Raw genomic sequence first — 12,240 nt, 5'->3', positions numbered from 1 at the left:
CTTGATCTTTATTCATTAGGAAAAAAATCTAAAATTATTTTTTAAATGACATGATCATAAATAGAAAAGTGGTTTACTAAGAGCATAAGCAAATGATGGGAGATTATAGCCATTACAAAAGAGCTTTTCCTGGAATGTTTGATACCAGCAACAAATGCTCAAATTCAAATTTGCTCCAGGAGCCTGCCGTCTTTTTATTTTTTTCCTTTATTGACTTTTTTCAGAGGGAGAGGGAGAGAGAGATGAAAACATCATTGAGAGAGAACATCGACTGGCCGCCTCCTGCATGCCCCCTACTGGGGATCAAGCCCACAACCTGGGCATGTGCCCTGACCAGAAATCAAACCGGCGACCTCTTGGTGCATGGGTTGATGCTCAACCACTGAGCCACACCGTCTGCACTGAGCCTGCCCTCTTTTAACTTTCTTTGTGATGGGTACAACAGGCACATCTCATCCTACTTCATATCCAGTCCCTACTCTCAAACCCGAGGCCCCTGTGGGTCTGTTGGTAAAGTCTCAATAAATGGAATTTGACAGAAACAGGGTCCAGCTAGACTCAAAAGCAATCAATAAGTAAATACGTAGAGAACAAGGAGGAGATGAGACAGCCCAATGTGGAGTCAGGAAAGCTGTACCAGTGTCCCTGAAGATCCCTATAGTGGGTCAGGAGTAATAATCAAGCACATTTTAAATCAAGGATTAAAAGTTGCCTCAAATGTTATAACAGAAATGTGGAAAAGGCCTTAAGGGACTCAGCTTATATCATCGATCACTGTGATGTGGTTTTGCATCTATTTGCTTAGCTGATTGTCCTGTAACATTAGAAAATGTCCTTGATCCATCATTCTCTATCTAAAATATGTTCTTTCTCTGCAAGCCCTAAATTCCTGTGATTCTACAAGCCCAATATTGCAAACTTTTCGACACAAATTGAAAATAAAAAGTTTGTTTAGATAAAATTGGATAAGGTATACAAAACGGCTTAATAAACTATAAATTACTTTATAAATAATCTATAAGATTTATAATATTTTTGTTGAATGAGTAATCTAACACCATATCCTTTTCTGACTATCTAAATAACTTTCCTATTAGTAAAAAAAAAAAAGAAAATTTAAATGTACAACTAAGTTAAATATCAAAATCTTTATGTTTGGTTTATTTGTAAGGAAGAGGTTAACATTTTACACTGATATTTAATATTTAATATTTAAATGTTAGAGGAGGAGTTTGAAAAGACACCGATATTTATAATTGTGAAGTACCAACCAAATTAGATGTCTAAAAACTTCTTTTTCAGAAGTTCAGATTTTGATTGCATGGAAGTGTTTTATTTCCATGGTAGCCAAACAAATAAATAGACACAAAGTGCTTTTATAACCTGAAGGCAAAATCATTCCAGCGGGTATATAGGCCATCCGTTGTTTTCTGGTTCTGTTTTTTCCGAACAAATACTTCTTTTCACTCATCATTGACCATTAAAGCCCTACTACCATTCTTCAAATGCTATTTCCTAAATTGTTTTCCATCAGTGAAATCTTGAAAATCTGACGAAGCAGAGTTCAGAGGAGGCTTCACTTGAATGAAGGCTTCACTTTAATGGAAGCGCGAGGGGCTCAGCAGAAGGGAGGGCGGTGCGGTTGACGAGGTGTCCCACTGTCCTCTGGCACAGATGGACTAGGCAGCGCTACTTAACGTGATTCAACAGCCTCTGAGCCTTGCTGTCATTAACATTTCCCTCCTTAATCTGTTTTAATTCTTTCTTTCCCACTCTACTGGGCTCAGAATTTTTATTTTTAGATTCTTAGTGACTAAGAATATAAAGGCCAAATAACCTTTTTATGTGACAGCAGTGGAACATCAGTAATTTCTGCAGTCAAACCCTTTCTTGAGTCTTGGCTCAACTTTTAAAACCTAGCCTCTCTCAACTTTATTTTCCCCAACTGTGAAGTGGGTGGGGGGAGAATATCTTTACTTCTAGTTTAGGGTCGCTTTGAGGATCAAATGATATCAATACTACATATGACAATGCTTCACAAACCATTTTTAACAATAACTTTGCATAGAAATGAGGTCACTTTAAAATATATACTTTATCTAGTAGCAAAGTAAACAGTGTTGGTCCCTCTACCTTCATTTGCTATACAAGTAGTTTTTCAATTTAGTTAATTGTCACTATCTAAAAGAGGAAGGTGAGCCTGGCCGGTGTGTCTCAGTGGTTGAGCATCAAGCCATGCACCAAGAGGTCGCCAGTTTGATTCCTGGTCAGGGCACATGCCTAGGTTGTGGGCCTGATCCCCAGTGAGGGGCGTGCAGGAGGCGGCCAGTCAGTGTTCTCTCTCATCAATGTTTCTATTTCTGTCTACCTCTCCCTTCCTCTCTCTCAATAAAGAAAAAAATATGAAAAATAAATAAATAGCCCTGGCCGGTTTGGCTCAGTGGTTAGAGCGTCGACCTGTGGTCACAGAGACCCGGGTTCGGTTCCCGCTAAGGGCATGTACCTCAGCTGCAGTTTGTCCCCGGCCCTGGTTGGGTCGTGCAGGTGGCAGCCACTCATTGTGTCCCTTTCACATCGAAGCTTCTTTCTCTCTCTTCCTCTCTCTCTCCCTGCCGCTCTATCTGAATAAAAAATGGAAAAATGTGCTCGGGTGACGATAAAAAAAAATAAAAATGAAAATGAAAATGAAAAATAAATAAATAAAAGAGGGAGGTGATTCAAGACAGGTAAACAGAATCTGTGACAATAAGCTAGGAGAGGAACTCTCCTACCCTACCCCCAGAGGCTACTAGTATCCAATCGACTGACTCCAGAGAAGCCTGGAATGGAAATATACATTCAAGAGCTCCGCATGGGAACTACCTGTGTCTGGACTTTACCTGGAATCACACCTTTGCTTGCCTCCTCCCCTTTCTGTCTTGCTGTATTCCCACCCTACCCCTCGCTCCTTTCTCCTGGAAGCACTACCTTAATAAATCTCTGCAATTCAGCCTTTGCCTTAGGTTCTGTTTCTGGGAGACACCAACCTAAGAAACCCAAGAAATTAGTTTTTCATTAATTCAACAAATGATTATTGAATATCTCCTAACTGCCAGGGCTGTTCTCTTCCAGGACGCAGAAGTGAACAAAACAAACTTTCTCTCTGTGCACCTTAGATTTTGGGGGGAAAGAGAGAGAAAATAAATGAATAGGTCTATATTATGATTTGCGTTAACATTGAGATAAAAATGCTGTGACAAAAAAACAAATAATTTGGGAAAGAAATTGAGAAGGGCAGAAAATACTATCTTCGTTAAAAGGTTAGATAAAGCCTCTCTGAGGATTGACCACTGAATATGAACAAAAGCCATCCTGCCCCAAAGTGTTATTTGTTCTTACATTTCAATATCGAGAATTACATCAGTTTAAGCCTTTGCAAAAACAACACACACACTGGCGCTCTGATAGGCACTAGGAAGACACTTCCTCACCAAGCAAAGGGTATGTGGGGCTGTGATGCTGGGATGTGTTGGTTTCACTGAGGAAGTTCTGACTTGTTAGAATCCAAGGAGAGGGTTTAGGCCACTGTTTAGTTGCTTTCCTTTTAGGGAAAAAAACAAAGTATTCTTGTAACTTTGTATGCTCTATAGTGAAGTAAAAGCTTTTCTATACACAATGGGGGTTCCTTGAATGCCACTTATTCAGAGATGTGTGTGTGTGTGTGTGTGTGTTTGTGCGCATGCCCTAAACACTTTTTACATATAGAGGAGTTATCTGAATTTGCCTTCTTAAAGTAATGATTTCCTTCAAACCACTATCTAAACTGATTAAAGTGAGTATGACCATGGGAAAATACAAGTAAAATATGCATACCTACTAGGAAAATTGCATATTATTACTCTAAGTGCACTTATATATGCGGCATTGTCCTTTTCTGTAACTCTTATTCTAACAATTTAATCTTTTTCTCCAAAGCATTTGACTCCGCCTGAAATTGCAATAAGAACATGCTGAAATAGAGCTAATATATAATATATCCTAGTCTCCTATCTATTTCAACCCTTGGAGACAAATCAAGACTGAAATATAACCCATGATTCATTCTTTAAAATTCAAGTTTCCCATAATTTTAATAAAAGCTCCTCAAACTAAGATCCAAAAAGGGCTATTCAATAAACAAGTACTGCTGGCTTTGTTTCCTGGGAGAAAAGGCTAAATAGGATATTTTAAGCAAATCATAAATGCAAATGTGATGCATTGCTTCAGAATCTCTGTGCCTGATTTCAAGAACACTGGTTCACTGGACTGCACCAGGAACTAGTCTAAGATGAATGAACCATTTGGACTTAAAGTTGATCTGGATGGCAGCAATTCACCACAAGTTATTTTCTTCTATGAGATGGCATTCCTCTCTTTTTTTCTCTCTCTCTCTGTGAAGCAAGAAAAAATAAATAGGCCTAGCAATGAAATTGCTCATTACATTGATCAGACCTTTGGCATTAAAATGTCTGCCCTTTAACCTTTCCCTCTCAGAAATCTTTCAGTGACTCCGATGAGCATGACATGAATATGTACCCCAGGAGACACCATGAGAAATACTTTTTTTTTTATTACTGACAATGTAAAATATGGATGTGTTTTAAACCCTCTACAAACTACTATTTAAAAACATAAGACATGATTGATCACCAGATGGAGCAGTAAAAATGAAAACTGGGAGATAAAGATAGAATACAAATATTTAATCATAAATGGAAAAACAATAAAAATCTGAAGATGACTATATTCTACTTGCAGATAATAACCTTTCGTGTGAGAATGAGTCACTTATTGTGTCTTACATAGAATCATAAATTCAGCTGCATTATAAATAAAAAATTCCTGCCTGTCTTACTCTCACTTATGACCAAAAGCATTTTTTTACCTATTCTAATTTAGAAAAATCTGATATATTAGAACTTTTACATCACATCAGTCAAGAGACATGACTTCTCTCACCAAGAAAAAAAAATTATTTTCTTCTATAACTTAAAGAAAAGATGACAGTATCTCAAAATATATTAAAAGGTTCCAAACAAAAGATTTGGATCCATAATAGTAGAGGATGTGTACAATACTCTCTATGACGTAGAGAAGTTTTACTTTAGTACTGGTGTTCTCCAGAATGTTGATGAAATGGCAATTTATTTTCAAATATTTAGCAGATGGTATTTCATTGTTTGCTTATGCAACGGAAGTATTCAAAGATCACACATAAACATGTTAGACCATAACTTAAATTATTTTATCAGAAATTAATGACCTAACCTGTCATTTGTATTTAGTTTAATAATGACACTAATATTTAAATTTATTACACAATGATAAGTGAGTAAGTATATGAATTTCTGTCACCATGTAAATTATAACAAAAAACAAAACTCACTAAGTTATGAGAGACAAGTTACATAAGTTTTCTATCACTTAGTACAGCATTAAAATGTATGTTAAACAACCCCTAGGCAAGAGAAACAAAGATAAAAATGGACACATGGGACTACATCAAACTAAAAAACTTCTGCGCAGCAAAAGAAACAACCATCAAAAAGGGATCCCACTATATGGAAGACCATAATCACCAATGATGCATCAGATAAGGGGTTAATTTCCAAAATACATAGAGTGCTCATACAACTCAACAAAAGGAAGACGACGAACCCAATTATAAAATGGGCAGAGGACCTAAATAGACACCTCTCTAAAAAGGACACACAAATGGCCAAGAGACATATAAAGAAATGCTCAACATCACTAATCATCAGAGAGATGAAAATTAAAACAACTATGAGATATTACCTCACACCTGTCAGAATGGCCACCATCAACAAATCATCAAACAACAAGTGTTGGCGAGGGTGTGGAGAAAAATAGACTCTAGTACATTGCTGGTGGGAATGCAGATTGGTGCAGCCACTGTGGAAAACACTATGGTGTTACCTCAAAAAGTTAAAAATTGAACTGTCATTTGACCCAGTGGTCCCACTTTTAGGAATATACCCTAAGAAGTCTGAAACACCAATCAGAAAGGATATATGTACCCCTATGTTCATAGCAGCACTATCTACAATAGCTTAAGATCTGGAAACAACCCAAGTGTCCATCAGTAGATGAGTGGATTAAAAAGCTGTGGTATATGTCCACAATGGACTACTATGCAACTCTAAGAAAGAACCATCCCTTATCTTTTAACATGACATGGAAGGACCTGGAGAGTATTATGCTAAACAAAACAAGACAAGCAGAGAGAGATGAGTATCACATGATCTCACTTATGTGTGGAATATAATAAACTAAACAAACTGCTGAACAAAATTAGCCCAGAGACATAGAGGTAGGGTACAGACTGACAAGCCTCAGATGGGCGGGGGGTTTGTGGGGGAAGAGATAAACCACAGAACTTACATGCATGTATGCATGACCCATGAACATAGACAACAAACCTGGGCATGGGGCAGGGGGAAGGTGTCAATGGGAGAAAAATTAGAAACATCTGTAACAAAAACAAATTAATAAATAAAAAATGTTTTTAAATATATGTTAAATTTTTGACATCACAGCATCTTGTGTCAATGACTTGCTTTCATTAACTTCTTCTCCCAACCTGTGGTACCCAGTAAAGAACTCTGCCTACTGTAATATCCATTCACCATCACACTGTCCACATTGTAAAAGGCCCAGTCCTTAAAAGTATGACCTGGTATCTTTCTAAATACACTGTAACAAATTAAAATATTCATTGAGATATATGGCAATCTAGGTGTTGCCATTGTAATTAACTGGTTATTAATATTGGTAATAAGAAAGTAGCAAAGGGAAGGCCAGACATTTTAAGCATGGCCATCTGGGCACCTTCAGGAAATGAACTTTCACACTCCCCAGGGAACCACCTGTCTCTTCCCCACAGATCGTTTGGGGAAAGGACTGAACAAAGGGGAAGATGGGCAGATGTACAATGAGTTGGGGCGATGTAGGGAAGGTGCTTGCCCATCAGTCTAACCTAAGAACAAAGATAGTCGGCCAGAGGGGTGGAGTCACTGCAAGCCCACAAAAATGTGGGAATACATTATCCCCAAAGGAACTCTCACTTTCTTGTTCCTCTGGCTTTGCTCCTGATTCCTTGAACCTGCCCATGGTCCCTCCATAGCCATGTGGCTCCACATGCAATGGACAGCAGCTGGGAACACGCACTAAGCTAACCTGATGCTGGACTAAACTGTGCAAATACCGAGCAGCTCAGGACACTAGCGTTAATCCTCGCTCTCCTGAAGACAAAATGGGATTTTTCCTTGGTGGGATGAAGGGAGATGGGACCTTGGAAACTCAGGAGTTTAATTCCATGCAAATAAATTTCACTCATTCTCCCATGTGAGTCTCAGAAAATTTATTTTTTCATGACATCGTAAGAAGTCTACTTCCACCAGCAACTTGTGGGGAGGAGAGGGGCAGTGGGGTGCAGGACATGGAGGACACCACTGATAATATCTTATATTATTGTATTGAATATGAATTTTATATTTGTTTCTATAATATTTGCCTGGCACTTTTATTATTTTAGTTTTGAATTGTTTCTTTGTCCAATTTTGACCAAATTATACACCTGTGCACTCAATTCACTGAATGAAGTCATGGTAGAAAGTAACTTGAGCCCTGGCCGGTTTGGCTCAGCAGTTAGAGCATCAGCCTGTGGTCCAGAGAGACCCGGGTTCAGTTCCCGCTAAGGGCACGTACCTCGGTTGCAGTTTGTCCCCGGCCCTGGTTGGTTGTGCGGGTGGCGACCACTCGATGTGTCCCCTTCACATCGATGTTTCTCTCTCTCTCTTCCTCTCTCTCCCTCCCACTCTACCTAAAAAAAAAATGGAAAAATGTCCTCGGGTGAGGATGATAAAAAAAAAAAAAAAAGAAAGTAACTTGAAAGGACCACAGCAATGTTAGGGCCTTAACACAAAATGTACAGACCTCTCATTTTGTTTATTTTACTTTCTCATATTCTAGCTAATGATATCGTATTAGTCTATCAGTATTCCACTGTTTTTGGGAAATCCAAATTTTAGCTCACAGCCTTAGATTCAGACTATTCAATAAGGCCAACGGTGACTCACCTAAGAATGAAGTTCACTTGCAGACAATGTTTCGCAGATTATAGAGTAATCCATAACAATCCTCCCTAGGGTTCTTATCTGTCACTTCAGGGTAATATCAATGTGAGTAAATAATACTTTCCTACATGAGATCATTTGCTCTGTGAAACTACAGCTTCTTAATTCCTAATGCTCTATGGTGTCTTGCTAGGCCTATTAGCCTTCAGGAAAACATAGGAAAGTATCTACTGTTTCAAACCAGCCCACTGCCACCTAGAAGATGGCTCACTGGGCAGTGCAAAGCCTGCCTTGCTCTTGCTCTTCTTCTGAAACAAGTACCATGTGCTGGGTATCTGAGTGGTAGCTGAATTCATAGAAAGATACCACTTGATACCACAAGCGGTGTACATCTTTGATAAATACAATATTTAATAGTAAGAAGTAAGAAGCTTTGAATAAGTTTGTTTATCTGGTTTCCTGGATGAGTATGTAGCTGTTTAAAGAACTTTGTTTTCAGATAGAAATTGACTCTGTTGGGGGGCATCGGGAATGGTACCAGGTGTTAGACCTGTGGGGTCAGATGGGAGCTGGGGTCAGACAAATCCTGGGTTCACAACCTCAATACTTGAGTTTTGGCTAGAAAAGAATCCAGAGCCAAGACTCAAACTATAACAGAACTTTTATTTTGAAAATCGCAGAGGTAGAAAAAGTAATTGGTAGAAGACATGGGCTTAAGAAACAAGTTATAGAGGTAAAGGAAGGGCACTTGGAGCTTGGGAGTGAGGAAGGTAATGGTAACATGCGGAGGGGGGAGGGGGAGAAGGGGAAAGGAGCCCCCCAGAGGGAGAGGGCACTGGACCCTTGTCTAAGGGTTTTAAAGGTAGAGATTTTAGGGGAGGTCCCAGGGGAAGATCTCAATAGAATATTTAGCAGCTTTTCCAGTGTGTCCTTTCAGGGTCTGGCTCTCCACCGACCCCAGGGCAGGAGGTCATTATTCAATGCAGCTGGTCCTGAGGTCGGCCCTGGTGTAGCTTTTGTGGTTTTGTTGCTTTTCTGGGCTTGGAGATGAAATATAACTGAGGCCTAAATATTTTCTCTAGGGAGAAAAGGTCAGGGGTCCAAACTGCATGACCAGTGATAATGCTAGGGGAGGAAAGGTCACCCTGGGGAAGAGGTCCTTTGCTAGGCATCCACGGCTTTCTACCCTGGTGACCTTCCGTACTTGGCTCATCGTCCTAGCTCTGCTCACGTCTGGCTACTGCCTACCACAACTCTACTTGTAAAATGGTTTAATCATACCTATTAAATTTACGAATATTAAATAAAATAGTGCGTCCAAGTGGCTAAGGCATCATGTCTAGTTTAATTACAAATGTTTGGTAACTGTTAATTTTCATTATTATTAATACTCAGTGTAGGTGAGACTGCTCATGATGCCACTGTTAGTTTGTAACAGTAGCTCGGTCATTAAAGGAAGTCCAAAAGAAGGAAAAATGGAAGGCAAGTCATATGTCCTTGCTAATTTTAGATGATAGCATAATGTAGATGTTAAATGTTGCTACCTTTATCTTTAAAGCAAAATGGTAAATGGAATTTCTGCGCAAATCCAAAGTCATTATGCGATAGCCCAGGCACCCAAAATCCTAAACCATGACCCTCACCTGAATCTGCTTCTCCTATAGCTCACTATTCTCTGGTTGACCTAACAACCAAAGGCCAAGTGAGAGGCAAGAAACATTTATTTGAAATCCAAAGCATAGCTCTTTTGTGAGCACCAATACAGATAAAAACCCAAATAATGCTCTGATTAGGAGTTGATGGAAAGGGGTGTTTATGAGAAAGGGAGGGGAACAATGATATGAATAAAGGAAAGGAATTTCTATGGCTGTTAAGATAATGAAGAAATTTCTAGAGGTACAGATAAGCTAACAAAGGGATACTAATTCTAAAGGATGCCTTTAATTGTCAGTCCTGTAGTCAGTACGTCTGCTTTCCTGTTAGCTTGCAGTTTAGGACACAGTGCTGCTCCAGGCGCAGTCAGAGGTTACTTTGCCCAGTTTTAACATTGTAAAGGCTTGAAAAGTGAGACCTGCCAGGCGGCTCCTCTTGGATGACAGCTACAGCTGTCTCCCTGTTGAAGCAGCTCTGCCTGTATTCTTTTTTACACTCTGTGTATTTCAATTTTTCCATCTGAAGGTTTCTGTTTTGTGTATTATAGTGTTGACAGGAGTTCTAGATTATCAGATGTTGCTACCTAAGAGAAAGTGCTGATGAGTAAAAAGTGATCACTGTCATCCTTCTTCCCAACTCGGGCCGGCATAATGGCTCCCGCGAAGAAGGGTGGGGACAAGAAGAAGGACCGTTCTGCCACCAGCGAGGTAGTGGCCAGAGAGTAGACCATCAGCATTCACAAGCACACCCATGGGGTGGTTTTCAAGAAGCGTGCCCGTTGAGCACTCAAGGAGATCCGGAAATTTGCCAGGAAGGAGATGGAACTCCAGATATACGCATTGACACCAGGCGGAACAAAGCTGTCTGGGCCAAAGGAATAAGGAATGTGCCATACCGTATCCAGGTGAGGTTGTCCAGAAAACGTAATGAGGATGAAGGATCACCAAACAAGCTCTATACATTGGTCACCTATGTAACTGTTACCACTTTCAAAAATCTGCAAACAGTTAACGTGGATGAGAACTGACTGTTGATTGTTGAATAAAGTTGTAAAATTGCAAAAAAAGTAATCACTGTCTTTTAAGAAAGAGTGTATTGCCCTGGCCGGTGTGGCTCAGCGGTTGGAGCGTCGGCCTGCGGACCAGAGAGTCCCGGGTTCGGTCCCACTAGGGGCACGTACCAAAAAAAAAAAAAAAAGTAAAAAGAAAAAGAGTGTATTTGCATTTGGATAGTGTGTCTGTTGTTGGCTTGAGGCGCCCAAAGAGACAGGGAGGGATCCAGGATCCTCCACCTGTACCCTGGCTTCTCCTATTCACTCTTTCCCAAAGAAAAACTCATCTGATGGCTGACATTGTGGACCTTTGATGCCTCTTCTTCTGGGCTCCTTAATCACACTTTACCACTCCATCCTACGGTCGCCCAACAGGCACTCTGTGTACTGCAGGAGTCAGCTCGAAGTTCTGGGTGTGGAGGTGAACTGGGAAGATGGGGACAGATAGACGTATGGTTCCAGTTTAGATATCAGCTACATTTTTCCAAACCAGTTATTATCAGTTTTTAAAAAATGGATTTTTTTTTATCCCGCATCTGTCTCCCTTGGCTTATTTCTCAATTACTTCTGGACATGGGGAAGAAAAGGGTAAGATTACCACCCAAATTATTGGTATATATTTCTTAAACCCATGGTAAACAACCTATTTTCTTTGAGTTTATAAGAGACATTCTATAGTTTTCTGGGCACATAATAATCTAGGAAAGAAAGCCAAAACCCAGAAGTTTAAATATCACTATATGATAGAGGAGTTGATGACCATTCAGAAGTCAGAAAAGTATATCTAATAGAAAAGATATTTCAGAAGTTTTGAGTAGCCACCATCCTGAAAATAATATATGCTGAATTTCTGACTCCTAGGGTGAAAGCAGACATGGATGATAGGTTTTATTGGTCACCAATAACTCCAGCTTTGAAGATTGCTGCTTTTCATTTTCTCTTCTAGTTGCTATTGCTTACACTGTTTTTGAAAGGAGGCTGAGCTGAAGATATGTATGAGGGAGCGGAATATTTGTAACATTGAGGTTTGTTGCTCTTATCCTCTAAGTTCTTTTTTTGATTTTTTTTTTTTTTAAGTGCTGCTTCTTCTTAATGAAGATCAAGTCACTGAGAATAATTGCTTCATGGATATTCCTTCACATTGATTGAAATGTAGAGTCAAATTCTATTTTTTAAAAAGAAGTCTCAGACATATTTAAAATTGAAAAGCATTCTCAAGAGTGAGGAAACCACTTTCTGTAGCAGAAAGTATTTTATTTGATTCACAATGAATAGGCTTTTTGTTTTCTTGACAGCTACATGTGTTGAGCCTATCAACATTATAATAGGTGTTCGTGGAGAACGAGAAAAATGTATTTTGTATTATTACAAGTTGTTACTTGTTATTATTATTACTTTAGTATTTCCTAGAGTTACAAAATG

General features: G+C 39.3%; 1 pseudogene; it reads left to right on the top strand.

The window, feature by feature from the left end:
* The first annotated feature begins 10,417 nt into the window (after nucleotides 1-10,417).
* Nucleotides 10,418-10,794, top strand: LOC118619070 (annotated as a pseudogene).
* The last annotated feature ends 1,446 nt before the right edge of the window (nucleotides 10,795-12,240 follow it).

This window comes from Molossus molossus, unplaced genomic scaffold, assembly GCF_014108415.1.
Source record: "Molossus molossus isolate mMolMol1 unplaced genomic scaffold, mMolMol1.p scaffold_m16_p_6, whole genome shotgun sequence".
Taxonomy (NCBI): Eukaryota; Metazoa; Chordata; class Mammalia; order Chiroptera; family Molossidae; genus Molossus; species Molossus molossus.
This window is presented reverse-complemented; position numbering and strand designations above follow the sequence as displayed.